The following is a 12,055-nucleotide window of genomic DNA, read 5'->3' as shown; positions in this document are numbered from 1 at the left end:
TCCCCCCTTGCACTCAGGTCCATTTGTATTGAGTGGAAAGAGGGCCTCATATTCGAGTACGTTGGTAGCCCCAACTGGAAAGGACCTTCATTTGTTCTTTACACTCAGGTCCATTGCATCGAGTGTAAAGAACCCTTATGTACTCATTTCACAAGTTTCATGGAATTGAATGATTTTTACATATATATCAAATTGTGGTAATCTCACCGGCTATGTTCATAGCCGACTTTATTTTATACATATGCTACAGGTGTAGAGATACGAGGATGAAGGTTATAAGATACATAGCATGCTTATAGGATATTCAAAGAACAACTTATCATTTCGTTTATTTATTTGTCTACAACTTGTCTTATTTGATAAACTTGTGTTACATGAAGATTTAAATGAAATAATGTTATTATGGTCACCTAATAGTGTAACGTGTGTTTGAGCAATCTGTACGTCACACTCAGGCGTTTCCGATTTAGCCAGGGTGTTACAAAACCCTAACTTTCCCGATTCTGCAACCCATCGCGTGCCGCGATAGGGTTTTCATATGTTCATCGCGTATCACGATGGACCACGGTAAACTTATTTTAATCTTTAATTCCATCACGTTACGCGATGGCCTTCATTTCACCCCGTCACGTATGCGATGAGTCTCCGCATCAACAGACTTTTATTTTCTTCATCGTTTTGCGTGCTGGTCATCCCAGGTCTTCATTCCTTGCTCGTACAAGTCTCTAGTTTAGCATCTTTAACGATCAATGACCTGAAATGCAAAAACTCATATGAAGTAATATATACAAAATACCCGACTGTCAGTGCCCCTATGCTATATGGACGAGGCATAATGCATGTCCGATTCTTAAATTGAGTGATATATGCCCTCGTACTTTTTCGACGGGCTTTTTTGTGCCCTTCCATCACTTGACTATGCGTTGACCCATCCAAAAAGTGCTAAAATGACCTTATTACCCTCTAAACCTTCTGTTGACTCGTTGACCTTCAATAATATAGGGGCACAAATCATTATTTTCACTAAAAATAATCTCCCAAAATAATGTAAAGGATGAGATTCAAACCCTAGACCGCAGGTTTATCAACTCACAAAGCCTACCATGTGAACTGAGCTGGTATTTGGTGTAGTTACAGAATAGGAAACATATATTACCATTTTCATCACTTCATTTCCCCAATTTCCAATTAGAGTTTACTTACTTCCCCAAATTACAAACACCACTTTCATCACTTCATCTTCCCTGAGCACCATTACCGTCACCCGAGCACCACCATTGTCACCCCCGAGCACCACCACTGAAACCGTCACCCTGAGCACCACCACCATCGTCATCTCTTCCACCTTATTTTCTCTCTAAAACAAGCATACAACATGTTTCTGCTTTCTACGTTTGATCAAAATTTGTAAACATTTAAAACCCACCAAATCCTTAGATTACAAGCTTCAACCGGTAAAACATAGTTGGAATGTGTCAACGTTTATTTTCTTTTAAATTATTGATGTGCTAAAAGTAATTATAAATTTATTAACTAAAATTACGCTAATCTAGACACTAAGTTAAATTTTTAGACTCTTAACTTAACTAAAATTACCAAACGACAAGTGTACTGGTCGACTCTAATACAACTAAGCCAGTCCGAATATCAAACCCACGTGACCCTTTAAATTAGCTAACTAGCTAACTAGACGCAACTAACTGACATGACTATTTATGTTATATTATTTTAGAGGGTGAGGGGTTACTAAAAAGAAAAAACTAAACTAATTAAAAATATTTAATAAAACTAGACACGACTTAACTTTAGACTCGGATTTAATTCAGATAATGACAAGTAACCACCTGGAAAGAATCCCTAATGTGTTAATTATCAAATAGTTGGAAAATGCTATATTATGGAACCAGGATCTTAAAGTATTCACTTAATGGGAAACCGAACAGGGCTCTCGACCCTTCTCAAGAAGACACCTATGGAACCCTAATAAGTTATTAAAAATACATGTTTAATTAGACTTTCTTATTAAAACGCAGAAATCAAAGGTAGTTTAAAGAATTCACTCGATTAGATAGACAAGGCAAATAAACCAAACCTAGACGGACTCCGACAGAGAACTAAATCTAGCGATTTATCAATCAAGATCTATCACATAATCTACCACCTTAGAGCTATTCAGAGTAGCAGCACACTTAAGTCTACTTGATTAATTATTATTGTTTCTATGGTTTTAATACATATTAACCACAAACTAGTCAAAAACACATAGTAGATGACTGATGTGCTAAAATTATTAACTAAATTACGCTAATCAAGACACTAAGTAATATTTCTAGACTCTTAACTTAACTAAAACTACTAACGCAAGCGAACCGGTCGACTCTAGTACAGCTAAGTAAGTCCGGATATCGAACCCATGAGACTCTTTAAATTTCGTAAACTAGCTAATTAGAGTCAACTACAGACACAACTTATTTGTTTATATTTGTTTAAAGGGGGTTTTTATTAAAATACTAATTTTAAACTATTATTAAAAACTAATTAATAAAAACGAGTAAATTAAACGAAAGACAAGTTTGTTGATTTTAATCAAATAATAATGAAAAACTACCTAGGCTAGAATCCCCTAAGTTTCAGTTGTCAATTAATCGGGAAAATATATAGTTACGGAACTGGGACGTAATATAGACGCTTAGAAGAAAACCCGAACAGGACCCCTGACCCTTCTCAAGAAGACACCTATGGGTTTCTAATAAGTTTTAACGCACACCAGTTTTAAAAATTAAGTTTCCTAAGGTCACCTAATTAATTATGAACTAGTTCATTTAAACGAAATCCTACCTTACAGCTCAGAAATCAAAGGAAATTTAATATATTTAATGGACTCGATAGACAAAATTAACCAATCAAACATAGACGGACTCCTTACGAAGAACTAAATCTAGCAATCTTGATCAACAAATACCTATCAATAACCTAGCACCTTACAACTATTTAGGTTAGCGGTACACTTAAGTTTATTTGATAATATTATTCTTATGATCTTATTGCAAATCAATCATAAAATAGTCAAAAACACAAAGTAGATGACCTAATAGCAATCTGTCGCATGACAAATAATAACCAAGGCAACTATGGAATAATAAAACTTATCAAACAATCCTAAGTATCCATATGTATCAACTCAATATAATAAATCTTTTACTAGTTCATAAAACCATAACGTTAAATAATTTCCAAGTCAATATCAAACGTCAACAAAGGTTCATCACACCTAGATAATTTATAACGTTTAGCCAATCATTTCAAATTCAAACAAAATCATGTTCAAAAAATCACGGTGAAAATAAACGAAAACAGAAAAAAATAAATGATAAAACCCATGATCTTCGTCTTCAAATAATAAGCACTTCACCGGATGATTCCTAGCCTTCAAACCCGCTAAATAACAATCCTAAGCCCGGGTAATCTCGAAATTCGTCTGGCTCTTTCAGGGTATGCTTAGGGGTGTTTTATAGGTTTTCAAGGCCCAAAAACTGAAAATTCGTAGAAAGTTTTGGAAATATGGGGTCCTCGTGCCACGCGGCCACCACATGCCCCTGTGGGTCGGGTGGCATGGCGTGTCTATGGAGAAAAGGGCTGACTGGCCCGGTCCGGTTCGATTCTGATGCGTTCCGGTTCGTTTCCTGATACTCCGATTCTCCGTTTTGGCTTGTTTTAGCTTGTTTTTCGCCCTTTTTAGTTACGATCAAGTCCCGGAACCTACAATATACAAATATGTTAGTAGTATACAAATCTTACATAAAACCGAACAAAAACTAATAAAATATTAAATAAAATATACATGGAAATTATATATATTTAACGTTATATCAATGACTTAACAGAATCCTATTATATGAAACAATCACCAAAGACTCTATGAAACAATGAAACTCTATGAAACAATCATAAGCACACATATGCATCGAATGAATAACAATAGGCCTCTTACTTAATCATAAAGACATAAAAAAAAGCAAAATCCAAACTAAAATCAAATGTCATCACAAGTTCATCATAAACCTAGGTGGTCTAAAGAGTTTAACCTAGCATAACTGAACCAAATAAAACAAGAAAAGAATTCATGGTGAACATCATAAGAAAAACAGAAAACGAAAGAATTAGGGTGATAAAATCCGTGGTCTTCGATCCCGATCGATAAGGACTTCACCCTGTGATTCCTAGCCTTCAAAACCTTCAATACTTGCAATCCTAGGCTCTAAGACTCTCCAAAATCGACCGGTAAACGTGTGCTATATTTAGGGTTATTATAGCGATGTTTATATAGAAGATTAGATGATCAAAACCCATCAGACGACCAAACTTTTGGAAAACAAGCTCCTCGCGTCGCGCGAGGAGCATATATGAGCTGAACATGGGACGTCGCGCAAAGAACAAACATAAAACATGCACTGTGAAAACGCCGCGTCGCGCGACTAAGTCTTTCACTTAGGCTACATGACGTGTCCTGCTTATATTCCTCGGTTCGTGTGCTGGTCCGGTCCGGTTAAATCCTGGTTCGTCCCAGTTCTTGGCTTTAACTCGTTAAGCACCGTTTCTTGCTCTTTTTAACCTCTTTTTAGTCCCGAAACCTACACGACACAAATAAGTTAGTATTATACAAATTCTAAACGAAAACTAATAAAATATTATATAAACTCTACAGGGGAAAACATGTATATTTAGCATTATATCAATTACCATATGTTATGGTGTGCTAAAATAATGGAAATCATGTTTGTTTCCCATGTTTCCTTTAACGTTGTTTCCCATTTTGTTAGGAAGTAGTTTTGAATTATTCTTGTTTGTTTTCGTCAACCCTTGCTGGAAACGAACTAGTTGTCCGAAAAACGAATAAGTCGCCGGTAAAACGAGTAATCGGACGGCTTCGAGAGTGGCTGGGCAAGAACAGTGTGACCATGTATGACAAAGGTTTTAGCTAAGAATTGGCCGAAATTACCGAACCCCACAATGGCAATTTTAAGGATTTTGGATTTATTGAATTAGGTATTGAGTTTGGATTTGTAGTCAAATAGTTGGGCGGGAGGCGCGGGGGGGGGGGTGGGGGTTGGTTAGGTGGTGGGTGAAGTGCAGGTGGTGGTGATTAGAGAGGATGGAGGGTTTGGAGGTCACCAAAGAGATGGAAGCATTTTCTGGCGAAGGGTTTTGGGTTTTCTATTGAGGGTTGAGGGAGTGTTTTGGAGACCGGCTGAAGATGAAGAAGTGTAGGTTGGGTGGACCCATATGCATTTATTATTATTATATCATTTATTTATTTACTAAAATACCCTTGCCGTCGAACAGTCAACTGTCAGAAGGGCACAAAAAATCCCGCCGGAAATGTACGAGAGCATATATAACTCAATTTAAGAATTAGACATGTATTATGCCCCGCCCGTATAGCACATGAGCACAAATCATAATTTTATTTGTTTTTATTTAATTTATTAACTATCAAATACACATGATGTGTTTCTTTTGTATAATTTCAATCTTTATTGTGTTAAATTTGTGTGCGTTAGGTTGTTTTTGTTCTATTAATTAACTAGGTTAGAGCCCGTGTTTTACACGGGTGAAAAATATAACAAAAATAAAAAATTGTTATATATAATACATTAATTATAAGTGAATTAACAATATATCATTTAGAAGTCAAGAAATTCAACACAATAACTACTTAAGTGGAGTTGGTAAGCATCTTTAATTTGAAATACGAGGTCTTGGGTTCGAGACTTGTATCACACAATAATTTATTTTTCAAAATTTTACAAAATAAAAATAGGAAACTGCTCATCCTATGTGGAAGCCCTAGAATGATTCCATGTGGAAAAATCATGTTGTTGCTTTAATATGTAGTTAGATTAGATTTGAATACTTATTTTGGTGTGATTTGAATATATTTATTAAGATTTGGATTTAATGTTCATAGGGCATAGGCAGAAAATAAAGTAAATAAAGAATTTATGAAAAATTTTGGACAAAACTGATAGCTAGATGTGTAGCAAAAACCTTATAAAATCCGTAATGAATACCCTTTAATATCCGTAGCTAGATTAGCAAAAACATATTTAGCAACACCATAACGTAATGGTTTTAAACCGTAGGCAAATCATAGCAAAATTAGCAGCAAACATTTATGTAGCAAAACATTTGTAGCAAGTATTTTCGTAGCTAAAAATCCATAGCAGACATTTCCGTAGCAAATATTTATATATAAAAATTTGTAGCTAGCTAAATAGTGACGTCCCATTTGTAGCTAATAAATATGGTATTTTAAGATGTAGGATCTCATTTCCCACAATCTCCATCTAGTGACGGAAATCACAAAGTGGTTTTACAAAAATGTATAATATATATAATATAAAATTAAAAAATAATTTGATCCAACCGAACTAAATCGAACTAAGCGTTCCTTTGCTCTTGTTTGGCTTGTTTACAAACCGGACCCAAACGAGCAATATCCGAGTGAGCGTCTATCTAGCTTTGTAAATTTCTAATGAAAAAAAGACCATATATCCCACCTCATTTGCTTTTCTGATCCTCTTGAGAATTTCAATTAGCATATTTGTTAATGCCAAAAAGGGTAAGGAGATGCACTAAATGACACCAAAAGCAAAACAATAGATTAGATTGTGGTTGTTAACGATATTTAGCATAATTAGCATCCTTAATTCCCTATAGGTCTTTTTTTAATAGAAATTTTTTTCCATACTGCAATAAAAATTCCTTAGTAAGTGTTAAATTTGGACTTAACAAATGCTTCTTTTTGAACAAAATATTAAAATATTGATTTAGTACCCGATTAAAACCAAATACTTGGCTTGTATTATTTGAATAGTGAAAAAAATGAACATATTCTTCACATTATAGCGCGGTTCAGAATGACCATCACTCTTCATATTATAGCGCACTTTAGAAGACCACCAGACTCTTCACATATTATTTAAGTCTTTTTGAAGCTTTAGTTGCCTACATGTAAACAAATGTGAATTCCGAACTGGATTCGATAACGAAGGGATGGAGAAATACATGGCTAGCTAGAGGTATTGAATTTTGATTACATGTGGGTTGAATAAAAAACAAAAGAGAGACATCTACATTAGTCATAGATATATGATTAAATAACCTGTTATTAATAAATAATAACCAGGTGATAATTACGGTCGAAAGCCATTTTCATCTAAACTGCACTCACATACATACATATACATACATATATACATATATATATATAGAGGAAGCATAGACCGAAAACTCAATTGAATTGTGAAAACCCGTGAAAACCATATGTAACATCGTTTTTTTTGTTACATGTAATATATATTGTTACATTTAATACAAAACATCGAAAACATAAAAAAAATGTTTTGCTATTTTTTTACTAATTTTTATATATATTTTCATGAGAGAGAAAATGTAAATTAACTTTTACATTTTTTTATTAACTTTAACTGTGGACCACAAGTTTTAATCTTTAATTAAAAACATGTGATTGAGAATGAGTTTCTAGAGTTTTCACAACTCAAGTGAGTTTTTATTCAAACATAATCCTATATATATATATATATATGTTTAAGTTCATAAGAGAAATGAAATTTCTGTGAGAAATATGATAAATGAACATGGACCACTAGTTTTATATTAGGTTTTAAATGTCTAAAAATAAATGAAAAAAAATATAAATGCAACAATAAATGCATTCTCTCTATTCAAATTAATACAACTAATATAATCATAATGAATCACTCTTTAATTATGGATACACATATCCTATACGTGTGTAGGTTATATGATTTTCGTGTGTAAGTAATATGTTTTTTTTATTCTTAGAACAAGTGTATGTTATATGTTTTTGTTTAGGTTTTATATTTTTTATTAACATTTAATGTTAACATAGTAACATATGCAAGATAGTTTTTTGTATTATTCATCACAATGTACCTACATATTGATTGATATTGATATATTGAGTTGGAAGAAATTGGTTTTGGATAAAAAAAAATTTAATATATGAATATATTGTATTTGTGTAGTATAAAATTTTCGAGTGTAGGTTATATGTTTTTTGTGTGTAGGTTATACGTTTTCGTGTGCGTGCGTAGTTTATTAATGCTGAATTTTGTGTGTCGGTTATATGTTTTTCGTGTGTGGAGTTATATGTTTTCTTATTATTAGAACAAGTGCATGTTATATGTTTTTGTGTAGGTTGTGTACTTTTTTGTTGATATTTAATGCAAACAAGTGTAAGATAGTTTTTTGTACTATTCATCATAATGTAACTACGTGTTAATGGATATTAATATATTAAGTTGGAAGAAATTTGTTTTGGATAGAAAATTTTTTTAATATATGAATAAATTGTACTTGTATAGAATAGAAATTCAAGAGAGAAATAATAAGTTATAAAAATAAATGAATTCTTATTATTTTTCAATTATAATAATTTGATTGGTTATATTAATTGAATAGATAACTAATATATTTATTAGTTATATTAATTGAAAAGAGGACATGCATTAATACTTTCTTCATTTATCTTTAAGCATTTAAAATATAAAATAACACTAGTGACCTATATTTATTTCTCACATTTCTCACAATAATCTTATTTCTCTCCTGAACCATCTCCAATATATATATATATATATATGTGTGTATTTGTATATTTGATAACACAAAATTTCAATTCAACTATATCATGACTTCTATGGAACAAAGAAACAAAATTTCAAGAAAGAACTAGTTAAATAATTTTACTATTTTAGCATGTTATAGATCAAGTTGTATTCGCTTAAAGAGCGCACAACGAACGTTACAATAAGATCATTCACTTAACTCATACAATCATTTTGTTTACGACCAATGCAATTTTGTGTAAAATGTATGTCCAAACCAATACATCCTTAACATGACATAGTATACAAGGTAAATGTGTTTAAATAGTTTGTGTCGCAACTTGTTTGCCAACTCGTATAAATTAACTTGTTATAAACTCAAGCTTGATGGCTCGTATAGTCGTATACATGCTAGAGTGGCGTTTTGAAGATAGCTCGTTTATTTAGAACTTGATCGCCATTGGCTCCTGGGAAATTTCGAGTCAAATTGGTTTGGCTTGTATTATTACTAATTTTAGAACGACTTGATGCTTTCTCGGCCCGGATAGAGTAAAGTCTAATTAAAGTTGGTTCTCTTTTTTTAGACCACAACTAGAAACCGGATACTAAACGTTAAGACCAATTAAGAAAGAAAATAGCTTGCCTGCCTTATATAAAGGTCGCATTATTGGATTTCCATTCAAGGGACTGAAGTAAAACAACCGTCTAAAAGTATGGTTTAGTCTTCAACATACTTTGATACTTTTCTTTCTTTCTCATTATTTATTTTGATATATTATTAAATATACTTAAAAGAAAACGAAAATAATAAATATTTAGACTGTTTAGTCCAATCCGTTTAACAGACATATCCTGTGTTTAATTTTACATGTCTAATTCATTTAATATAAAAATCATATTTAGTCGTATTAAATTAAACGTGTTAATCTGTCAACTTGATTAAAGATACTGCATAATACAAATTTTATAGGCTTATCACACCAACTTAATTACACTATATACTTACAACTCGTAAATTTGTATATATCATGTATTAGTTTAGTCTTTACAATCTGGTTACAACCAATTTACAACCCACCCTGTTTGTCTAAAAGGGTTATGCATGTTGTATTTGAGTTACATGGTGGGTGAATGTTGTGTTTGAGTTACATCGTTTCAGTAGTTCAGATTAAGGTTCATATCTTTGACAAAAATAAACAAATGAGACATGTTTGAGCTTATTAATTTCAGTCCGTGTTTTAAACGTTGTTTTTGGTTCAACTAAATTTTATTACAAACATTTAGCTTGATCACTGAATGGTTTAACCTAACCTATTGAATATAAACAAGTATTAGAATCATTTTTGTAAGAAGCTATTTCCTTTTATGAGGAAATGAATTTGTTGATGATTTGACGCATCTAAGAAACACATGGATTTTTCGTGAACACAATGTTTCAGTTCCATCAAAGTCACAAGACACTTCTAACAGAAGTTTGAAAATTGGTACAAAATGATATTGTTATCTTTTTTGAAACGAAAGCTACAAAATTCATAGGAAACAAGACCTAACAAATTGATTTCTTTTACGCATTATATTATTATACACTAGCTCACGTGTGATGAACTCTTTCAAAAAATATTGTAATCGATATCATTGCAAATTTTTAAGTTTGTTTAAATCTTTAAATAACAGTGTTTTCCCAATGTTTGAGTCTTTTCTTTAAAACATGTTATTGTTTATCTTTAATATGACTTGTATTTATATTTTACTTACTATGCGATGCATAATAGGATTATGTAACCACCAAACCCTCTCTTTTTGTTCTCTGACATCTTATCAACACTGGTTATCACTAGGTATAGATAGTCATTTATGTTGTTAAGGGATTTTACTTCAAATTTAGTCTTGCATTAAGTACGCCCCAGTGACTAATTCTTACAATCTTAAGTTAGCATTTCGTATAATACGTGTCTTTATATAAACCAACCAAATGAATTGATTATAATGCCTGTATAAGTTTCGATGATATTTATGGGATGCCTAACTAATGAAAATGACATACAAATATACATAAAGTCCATTCATTCTCTCTATAATTTGAACGAAACTTTAATAATTAAAAACAGTATTCAACCTCCTTTGTTCAAATTATAAATAGTATATTTAATAATTTAAGATCATGACCAATGAAATGCACTGAAAAACATACTCAGTCAGTCGCGAATGCATAAAAACACTCATTTTCTTTCAAACTCTAAAACATCCTTACCAATACTTATGTATGGCCCGGATTAGGTGCAAATCAAAAATTCGGTGCGATGCAAATGAATCAAAGGGGTAAAAAAAGCTATGGCATTTTTTTAGATATCGTAATTATGCTATATAGCGTAATCATAATTACATTACATATTTATAACTAACGTAATAACTATTACATTACATATTTATAACTAACGTAATAGTTATTACGTTAGTTGTAAATATTTAACGTGATAATTAACACGCTAGCTTACAAATTATTGTAACGTAATTAGTCTATTAAGTTTAATTACGATTTTGACGCCGTGCAGACTTTTTCTTCACTTCACACAAATCCACATGTTTTTTTCTATTTATATCTAATCCAAACACTATTTAAATTTAATGCTTACTATTTTTAACGCTCTTCTTTTTTTAAAATTAGCATGATGCTTATAATATTATGTATTATCGTGGTGTGTACGAAATTAAAATACACAATACTTTTGCTTGTATAATAATAATAATAATAATAATAATAATAAGCGTAGAAAAATGAAAACATGAGCGTCTTCCATGGAGTTTACCAGCTGATGATGAAATGAAGGAGTCAAAAGTCAACATTTGAGATCTGTAAACGTGGTCGTCAGGTCCGCCAAATGCTTCCTCTCTTCTGGGTCCCACACACACTTAGATGCTGTTTGTTTTTCCTCAGAAGGACTTCTCCACCTCTTTTGTCTGCACTGAGAAGAGGGTGCGCAGACGTTGGGCTCTGCAGTGTGTTTGTTTTTTCGAAGACGTTTCATTAAAAAACGTCTGCGCGCCCTCTTCTCCCAGAAGTGTTGGTATTATTACTTCTTTAACCTCTTCTCCCAGAAGTGATGAGCCAAGTTGCTACTGATGACTCCACCAGCAATTCTTCACTCTTCATTTTATTCTTTTCATTTGTTGTCACCATAATCTTTGTTTATGGCTGTGTTTTTCTATCGATTGCCGCCATCATCGCCGATTGTTACCGGGTTTGATTTACGAACCCTAGGCAGCGATCGTGTGGTGGTGGCAGCTCTCCGATGTTGGGAAATTACGGTTGTTAAATCTAGGGTTTATGACCTCTGATTGTTACCGGATTCGGTGTGGTGGCTGTACTCCGGTGTGGGGAAGTGATGGCTTTTAAATCCACG

Source organism: Bidens hawaiensis, unplaced genomic scaffold (assembly GCF_021521415.1).
Source record: "Bidens hawaiensis isolate Kalapana, Puna unplaced genomic scaffold, B.hawaiensis_p1.1 tig00019313_1, whole genome shotgun sequence".
Classification (NCBI taxonomy): Eukaryota; Viridiplantae; Streptophyta; class Magnoliopsida; order Asterales; family Asteraceae; genus Bidens; species Bidens hawaiensis.
This window is presented reverse-complemented; position numbering follows the sequence as displayed.